At 42.4% G+C, this 8,926-nt stretch overlaps 1 pseudogene; it reads left to right on the top strand.

The window, feature by feature from the left end:
- Window positions 1–6,278: 6,278 nt before the first annotated feature.
- LOC147437576 (cyclin-dependent kinase G-2 pseudogene) lies at window positions 6,279–8,209 on the top strand (annotated as a pseudogene).
- The last annotated feature ends 717 nt before the right edge of the window (window positions 8,210–8,926 follow it).

Below are 8,926 nucleotides of genomic sequence, written 5' to 3'. Positions count from 1 at the left end.
CTGATATTTTTCTAGAAGGGTATGCTGATGCAAATATGGCAGGTGACAAAGATACTCGAAGGAGCACTACTGGCTATGTGTTCACGGTTGGAGGCACAACAGTAAGATGGGCTTCAAAGCTGCAGAAAGTGGTTTCACTTTCTACCACGGAAGCAGAGTATGTAGCAATGACGGAGGCAAGCAAAGAAATTCTGTAGCTTCACAGATTCTTAGAAGAGCTTGGATTCAAACAAGACAATTGTGCCTTGTACAGTGATAGCCAAAGCGCTATCCATCTTGCGAAGAACTCAGCCTTTCATTCAAGGACAAAGCACATTGAGGTGAGATATCACTTCATACGCACTCTTTTGGAAGAGGGACAGCTAAAGCTAGGAAAGGTGCATACAAGTGAAAATCCTGCAGACATGTTTACAAAGGTGGTCAACAAGGAGAAGTTGAGCTTTTGCTCATCTTCAATCGGCATTCAAGGATAAGAAGACAAAATGGAAAGCAGACACAGGTTTGGTTTGGAGATCAGTCTCCAAGTGGGAGATTGTTAAGTATGGAGCCTGATTTACCCTTGTAATTTTTTGTGGTAAAAGCACACATTTGTAAGGCCCCCATTATGAGGAGAAGCCATCGTGCATGAAGGAAAATCACTCACCAGAAACCAAAATTTTCACGGACAAGAATCAGGGGCAACTTTAAAGGCCTCGGGGGCGGAGGCCTCCGAGACTTTTTTTTCGCCGAAATATTATGGCCGGATGGCGGCCGAAAAGTGGTCGGAAAACAACCGGTCGGTTGGCCGGTGGCCGGTAGTCAATGGCCGATGGTCGGTGGTCAGAAGTCAATGGCTGGTGGCCGAATTCAAAAGCGGACTTGTCTTCTCAAGGGCGGCCACACATGGGCGGATTGGAGGGTCCGATTTGGACTTATTCGCACAAGGGCGGCTACACATGGCTGTCTCTCATAAGAGAGGGCAGCCCTTTTGGCCTATAAAAGGAGGCCATTTCTACACACATTTCATAGTGTGAAGTTGATGCAACAAGGTGAGTGTGAGGTGGTGAGAGTGAAGCAAGGCGGGAGCTCCATTAAGGGTATAATCCCTTTGTAAACTACTTCTTGTTTTGAAGTACTAAAGCCATTGAGTGGCTGCTTTTCCGTGGACGTAGCCCACATTGGGTGAACCACGTATATCATGTGTACTCTCTCTCTCTCTCTACTCTATAATCTTGTGTATATAAATATGTCTCTCTCCATTAAGTAATCTACTCAATTATCTATTTAGCTATGTCTTATTTCCTAACATTAACCACATATCCATACATAATCACAACGTACTCAATCTGACAATATAACCGCCTCAACTTCTTTCCATAACCTTTCTTACATAGGCGGCTATCCATAACGGACCCACAATAACCAAACATAATCTTCGATAATACAATATCATGATGCAAAAGCTCTATGTCGGTCTCCAAAACCTGTGTAAATGCTGAATTCTTCACCTGTAACCTGTAAATCTACTGGAAAACTGGAAATCTCCTATGCCTATGTGAGCTGGCTATTTGCTACAGAAAATTTCTATTTTTTGGCAAATCTGAGTATGCCAATGCGTCCGGAATGCCCAAAAACATAAAGATAGACTCCTGGATCACTGTATTCCGAGTTCGGGTGAGGGAATTATGACCGAAAAACCTCTCTTTTTGGCTGTTTTCAGAGCTACGGAAATCTGTGTATTGAATGTAGCTCCTTAAACTGAGCTTTGATACCAGTTTGTAGAGTGCGCAGGTGATGCAAAAGGTAGGAAAGAAAACTACACACACACATCAACACACATTGAGACACACACACACAATCGTTACCTTGCAACAGCCATTCAACGTGCTGCTCTCACTCTTCTTCTCTTTAAACTATTATCTAAAGTATATTTACAACATAGTATAGTCAGTGTCAAGCCGCCCATAGCACAACGGACATATTCTTTAACATCATATTCTTTAACGAGAGAGAGAGAGAGAGAGAGAGAGAGAGAGAGAGAGAGAGAGAGAGAGAGAGAGAGAGAGAGAGAGAGGCGACTCGACTCGACTCCAACTACAAAGAGCCTGCTTTGCACAAGCCCACATACATCTAGGCTTATGGACTCCGGAGGGAAGACCTACGAATAGCAAGCTCTACCGCCACGCGAGAGAGACCGTTGCATGCAAAGTGAGCGAAAGTGGTGCGTTTGTTTACAAGTCGACAAGAAAGATCTGTGAACACATTTACATCTATGCAATTTGGAAGCCCGGGATTTCTCAAGATTCCATTGAATAGTACATTTTCTGAAATCGTAGCACATATTAGTTAACAAACCACGCATACTAAGTCCTACAAATAAACATATTTTCAAAAAAGAAAAACTAGTCTTGTTTGGTGGGCCTTTGCCGTACATAATTCGATAGATTTTGGAGGTTGGTTGTGATTGATGTCGTCTTGGGTTTTGTTGTGATGATACAAGAATGAGTAGAACCAATTGATAGGCACCAATAATAGCTCAACTTGGGATTTTATGAGCATTGGGATGAACCAAGTTGTGCCCATAGTGCTCCATATACGACAAAGGACCACTAAAGGGGTAATTGAATCAAGCAAAAGGGTTCCAACTTAACCTACTTTGGTAGTTGTTTGCAGATTGCACCATTCAACCTAGTAATATCGACCATTTAGTGTCTAAACCGTGGAACCATCTTTGAGACACCCATCTTATTCTCAATCAAGTGTAGTCAAATTTCCTTTATTTCAATATATATGTTGAATTGCCAAATGGTGAGAAAAGAAATGCATGTCTATTTGATATATAGATACGATGATCAAAATTGAGCATTCACTGGTGAGAAAAACATATGGCTAAACTAAAGTTAAGGAAGCTTTGACAAACTCAAAAATGCAAAAAACAGACTGTAAAAATTGAACTACACTACCGACCTGACAATCATATGTGTAAATGTCATCCAATTGTGCAAGCCGGAGGACAATGTTTGAGTCAAGCTACCAACAAGCAATGTGAGTAGTTAAACATATCGTCTTGCAATGAAACGTCACAGACTGAAACTACAAAGTATACAGTACACATCATGCAGAGGTGCCATACAAAAGTATGGTGGAGAGCTGGCACTGTGGTCTCTCCAAAAATTATAAGAAACGGAAGCCTTGGCCCGCCCCATAGCGTTTATGTGTTGCACCAAGCAAACACATAGTCATGGGATGTTGGATATAGATAACGAACCTTGTAGTGTTGTCGAGCTGGAGTCGCGCTTGTGTAGTTGAAACATCCAGTGTTGTGAATATATGTCTCCCTGCCAAACACAAAATACGCATAAGACAAATACAAGAGATGTGGCTTATTGATTAAGCTTAAAGAGAAGCAAAATTAATTTTACATTCTATGTTGAAGGTTCGCTACATAAAGAGTTATGGGTGCTTTTTGATAGATTTTCCCTTGTTAAAATTGCACTATCTCTCTCTGCTTGGCCGTCAACTTTTTCTCTTGCCTTATGTTGTAGCTAGTTTTCTATTTGCAGTGCGCCCTCTTCTTGTAGATCAAGCAAGACTTCTCCTCAATTATGCAACTCGTCGACCATGTAATAGCATGCTATCATACGTAGGGTTTGTCCTCAAGAAGTCTAGGAGTCTTTCCAATTGCAGGGTTCTGTTCATGGGATCGATTGACGCTTGAATCTGATTTTGGAAAAAGAGAACTCCACGTTGCAAACTTGCATCGGCCAAACAATACGTTCGCCCGCTGCTTTCCTTATGCAAGGTTGCATGATAACATGCGTGTTGAGTTCAACATCCCCATAGAGGAAGACACCATATTTAGTCAGCTCATTACTATTGCAAATGCGGATCTCGCAAACTTCGTACTTGTTTACTTTAGTGCTAGATGCTTGATGTCAATCTGCATATGTCATGTTATATTCTATAGATGTTCTATAGCAACGCCCACCATGCAAGTCTAGTTAGCACAAAAGGATGTGTGTAAGAGTGGATGGCGAGGATGCAATGTGTGTGACAGGAGGCTTACAATGAGTTTGTGTGGAGGATTTATCCAAGGCATGGAGGCTTAGAAGTGAACGGACTCTAGGAGACCTCCTCGTGGAGAACGGCTCTTAGAGTATTAGAATCTACGTCATGAAAGAATGCTCTCACGAGCTCCCTCATCTGCCCGAGCCTGGGAGGTCTAGCAGCAGGCCAACGAGGTTCAATCGCCAGCTGTCAAGGTGTTGGCCAGTCAACCATGAATAGTCGACACCAAACACGAACACACACATACACACACACATACATCCAGAAACTCCGAGAGGGCGAGACACGCATGAGAGGCAAGGCAACAAATGAGGGCTCGCGATATAGTCTCCTCCCTACACACAGAGTCACCATAGCTGGATTCGGAACTATGTAATGATAGGCGAGTTGGCATGGCAATGACATTTTTTGAGCAGGCCTCGTGTCCTTTCATCACCTACACCCCCGCTCTCTGCTGATCGACAAGAATGATTTCCATCTGTGTGTGTGTGTGTGTGCGTGTGTCTTCCTTTCACAAAGAATGTCCAGAGACTTACCTGAAGAACTGTTGGCTTTGCAAAGCTTTGTCTCCGAACTGTAGGGCGTATGCAAACCTACAAACTATTGCCTTTTGTGAAGCTTCAAACTGGTACCTCTGCGAACATGCGACACTGCTTCTGTTTGCTTGCCAACCAGTGTCGCTTTTCACGATCTTTAAAAAAAATTGAATTTATGTTTGAAGCTCTAAAGCTCTGCCACGTGGTGGCTCTGCGACCAGATAGAGGTAGAAGAGCCTTTTGCTCACCTAGTAAACAACTTCGTAACTTGCTTAGATCAAGAGCTTAAAAAGTTGCGTGATCTAATTTTTCTAATCTTTCCTTCTCCTTCACCAAAGTATTCTTGAGTAAACTTGAAAACAAATTTTGGAATAAATTTCCATCTCTTTCCTTTTGATCTAGATGCATAAATATTTGAGATTTCTTCTGCTCGTTTCTTTTCCAACTTGAGTGTAGATTCTATGGAGAGAGTTGCTCATAAACTTCTTAAAATCACTATCTAATTTCCAATCTACTTCTTGCTTGTTCTCATGTGGCTCTGCTTTGACATTTTCCTCAGGGGGCTTAACTTTTGGATGATGGGTGTTCCCATTTGTAGCATCAAGCTTGTCCTGTGCACTCTCCTTTCCTATATAAGGCAGTTGAGGTCTTCCTAGGCAGTTGATGGATTGTGCAAAAAAGCATTCCCCATCATCAATTTCTAGAGTCATGGATCGATAAGTCCTTGCCGTCCCGCCTGCAAACTCACCTTCGCGTGAAAGAGTGCTCTCTTCTGCCCAACGTGATGCTTCAATGTTGCGGGACGTACAGGTCGTCAACGTCATCATAGTGCTTTGAAGAAAGACGCAGAGTCTCTCTCTCTCTCTCTCTCTCTCTCTCTCTCTCTCTCTCTCTCTGTGTGTGTTTGTGCGCGCACACGCGCTGCGCAGGCAATTGAAGGTTGCATGAAGCGTATCGCTTTTCTGTAGTGGGCTTTTGAAAGCTTCTTTTTACTTGGTGAGCCCAAGGCTCTTTTTTTGGTTACTGAACGCAGAAGCCACCACATGGCACTAGATTTAATTATTAAACAAACATCGCTGCGATGAAAAGCTCTAAAAAGAACCTACTCCATCAAAAGCTACCAAATAAAATAAAAAAAGCATTCTGCGTTGCTCTCACACTACTGGTAGCTTCTCTAGTTTATTCATTTATCTCATAGATTCCTTGAGATTCTCTTCCTTACCTCTGAAGGTCACCATATTACCCTTACCTCATACAAAGGCAAAGATAAGAGGGCTCGAACCTACGCGAAGGTAGCAAATACCTTAAGTGCTGCAATCTAACCACTTGCGCAACGGCCCTCAACTACATCAACACAACAGATTGCACAAGCAGCCTCTGTATCCGGGCTCTACCCTGCCGCCACCTTGCTCCAAGCGACGACGCCCTCAACAGGAAGTTATTGAAGCATTTTGTGTGCACTCTCTCTCTCTCTCTCTCTCTCTCTCTCTCTCTCTCTCCGCACGCAAGATTGCGCAAAACTCTCGTAAACTGCTGCGAGCCCGCGTCACCCCTTCGCATTCGCCAGGGGATCTTCCCCTATTCTCTCTATTAAACCAGTAAAAATAATTACGTTTTATTTTATCAAGCAAACATCGCTGCGATGAAAAGCTCTAAAAATAAAAAGAACCTGCGCTGCGATGAAAAGCTCTAAAAAGAACCTACGCCGTCAAAAGCTACCAAATAAAATAAAAAAGGATTCTGCGTTGCTCTCAGCAGCAAATCGATGCAGTTCGCAGGTTCCAAAAGCAGCTCGGAGCTTTGTCTGTAGACCTCCCCTCTCTCTACAGTCTCCGCACCTAAACGACACCGTATATCTATCATGGCGTCTCCGTTGCAGCCACTCTCTTCTTCCTCCGGCATGGGTACTTTCCATTGTCATCACAGCAGCGCGCCTTATCCGAAAGTAGGGAGAGAGGTCGTTTTATCCCCTGAGCCCGGGGAGTACATCAAAGAGAAACTTGAAACTACAAATGAAACATCTTATGTCTTTGATGCATTGAAAGAGAATGAAGATGTCCGAGATGAAAGCGATTTGAATATCGGGGAGCACATGGTTCTTGACAAAGATATTGATGAGGAGGAGTATTGTGATGTTGATTCTGAGGAGGAAGAAATAGTTCTTGTACAAGCTGCACCGCTTGTGCGCACCATAAACATGTTGCAAGGTTGTAGAAGTGTAGATGAGTTTGAAAGATTAAACAAGATCAATGAAGGTGCCTATGGTGTGGTTTATAGAGCTAGGGACAAAAAAACGGGAGAAATTGTAGCATTGAAGAAACTGAAACTGGAGAAGGAAAGGGAAGGTTTTCCAATGACCTCCTTGAGGGAAATTAATGTGTTGCTTTCTGTCCATCACCCTTGTGTTATGGAAGTAAAAGAGGTTGTGGTTGGTAGTAGCTTCAACGATATTTTTATGGTCATGGAGTACATGGAGCATGATTTGAAGGGTCTTATGGAAACCATAAGGTATCCTTTTAGTCAGAGTGATGTGAAATGTTTAATGCTTCAGCTTTTTCAAGGAGTTATGCACTTGCATGACAACTGGGTTATACACAGGGACTTGAAGACATCAAATCTGCTATATAACAATAGGGGTAAACTCAAGATATGTGATTTTGGCCTGGCAAGGCAATGTGGGAGCCCGCTTAAAACCTACACAAACATGGTTGTTACACTCTGGTACAGGGCCCCTGAATTACTTCTAGGATGTAAGCAGTATTCCACAGCTGTAGACATGTGGTCATTGGGATGCATTATGGCTGAGATTTTGACAAGAGAACCCTTGTTTAAGGGAGTAAATGAGCTTGATCAGCTAGACAAGATCTTCAAAGTGTTGGGGACTCCCAACAAAACAATCTGGCCTGATTTTCTAAAACTACCCGGTGTCAGGATTAAGTTCACAAAGCAACCCTTCAACAAACTCAGAGAAAAGTTTCCACCTACAGCGTTTGTAGCAAAGACACCTTTGTCTGAAGAAGGTTTTGATTTGTTGAGTAGACTTTTAACATATGATCCCCAAAAGCGAATAACAGCTGAGGAAGCTTTACAACATAAATGGTTCAAGGAGTTTCCGTTTCCCAAAATGAAGGAGCTGATGCCCACTTATTTGTCTAGGAGTGACGGAGGAAGGAGGTCAAGTAGTATTGGTCCTCTTGTTGAACTAAGAAAGCGAGAGCTTTGCCAAGCTGAAGTGGGTGTCAGTGGATTGTTTGGTTGAATGGGGAGTAGTGTTTGTTGGCTATGGTTGACAAGCTGAGTTTGTTGAATTGTGCTCACACACACAAAAGTAGAAGCAGAAACATAGGGACAAAGAGATACAGAGGGTGCATGTCTGACTGTCAATTTGTGTATTTGGTTGTGGCTCGATCGGACATCTAGACTCTATACAGAGTTAAGTGTCTTTTCACGCGACCTTTTGATTTCAACATTGTATTTGATTAATTAGCCTAAGTGTGTAAGGTTATATTTATGGTTCAATCTCTGTAAAACCCTTTAACACAACATTGTATTTGATTAATTTGCCTAAGTGCCTAAGTATGTAAGGTTATATTTATGGTTCAATCTGTGTAGACCTTTAACACGTCCCCCCAAAGCTTATTCTCTTAGGAAGGCATCAACATAGTCCTAGATGCTTGCAACATCTCCACTGGTTCTTCTTTGAAGTTTGCTTTGTCTGGAAATCTGCTCATTGTTCCTGTGTTGGTGATATGTAACTTCACATGTCTTTTCATCTACAAGGTCTCGAATAAATATAATTTGAAGTCAATGTGATGTGTCCTGTTGCTTTGCTTTTGTTGTCGGGTCATCATAATTGTTGACTTGTTATTACATAGAAGTGTGAAAGTTGACTACAAAGTCTTATTTCTTGAAGGAAACGTCAAATCCAAATGCTTTCTTTTGCAGGTCCAGATAGAGCCATATACTCTGTAGAAGATTGAGCTACCGATTTTTGTAGATTACTTTGCCAGGAAATTGCATCGCCTGATAGTGTGAAGGCATAGCTAGTTGTGGAACACTTGGTGTCAACATCACTCCCAATCAACATCCAACCAGCCAAGGAAAGGGGGTTGGATGCTGGTTGTCTTCGTATACACCAAGCTTAAGTCTTTGGTGTGATTGATATAGTGTAGAAGTCGTCTCACTTGTTTTCAATACGCTAGAGCTGGATGTTGCATAAACCGTGATAGAAAGTTGAGAGGTTGAACTATATCAACTCGTGTACCCGTAGCAAGGTAGCAAATACCCTCAATGGAAATACTGTTTGGGATACCAGCCATTATTTGCTGCTTAGAAATTGACTC

Source organism: Adiantum capillus-veneris, chromosome 17 (assembly GCF_014529385.1).
Source record: "Adiantum capillus-veneris isolate H3 chromosome 17, ASM1452938v2, whole genome shotgun sequence".
Lineage (NCBI taxonomy): Eukaryota > Viridiplantae > Streptophyta > Polypodiopsida > Polypodiales > Pteridaceae > Adiantum > Adiantum capillus-veneris.
This window is presented reverse-complemented; position numbering and strand designations above follow the sequence as displayed.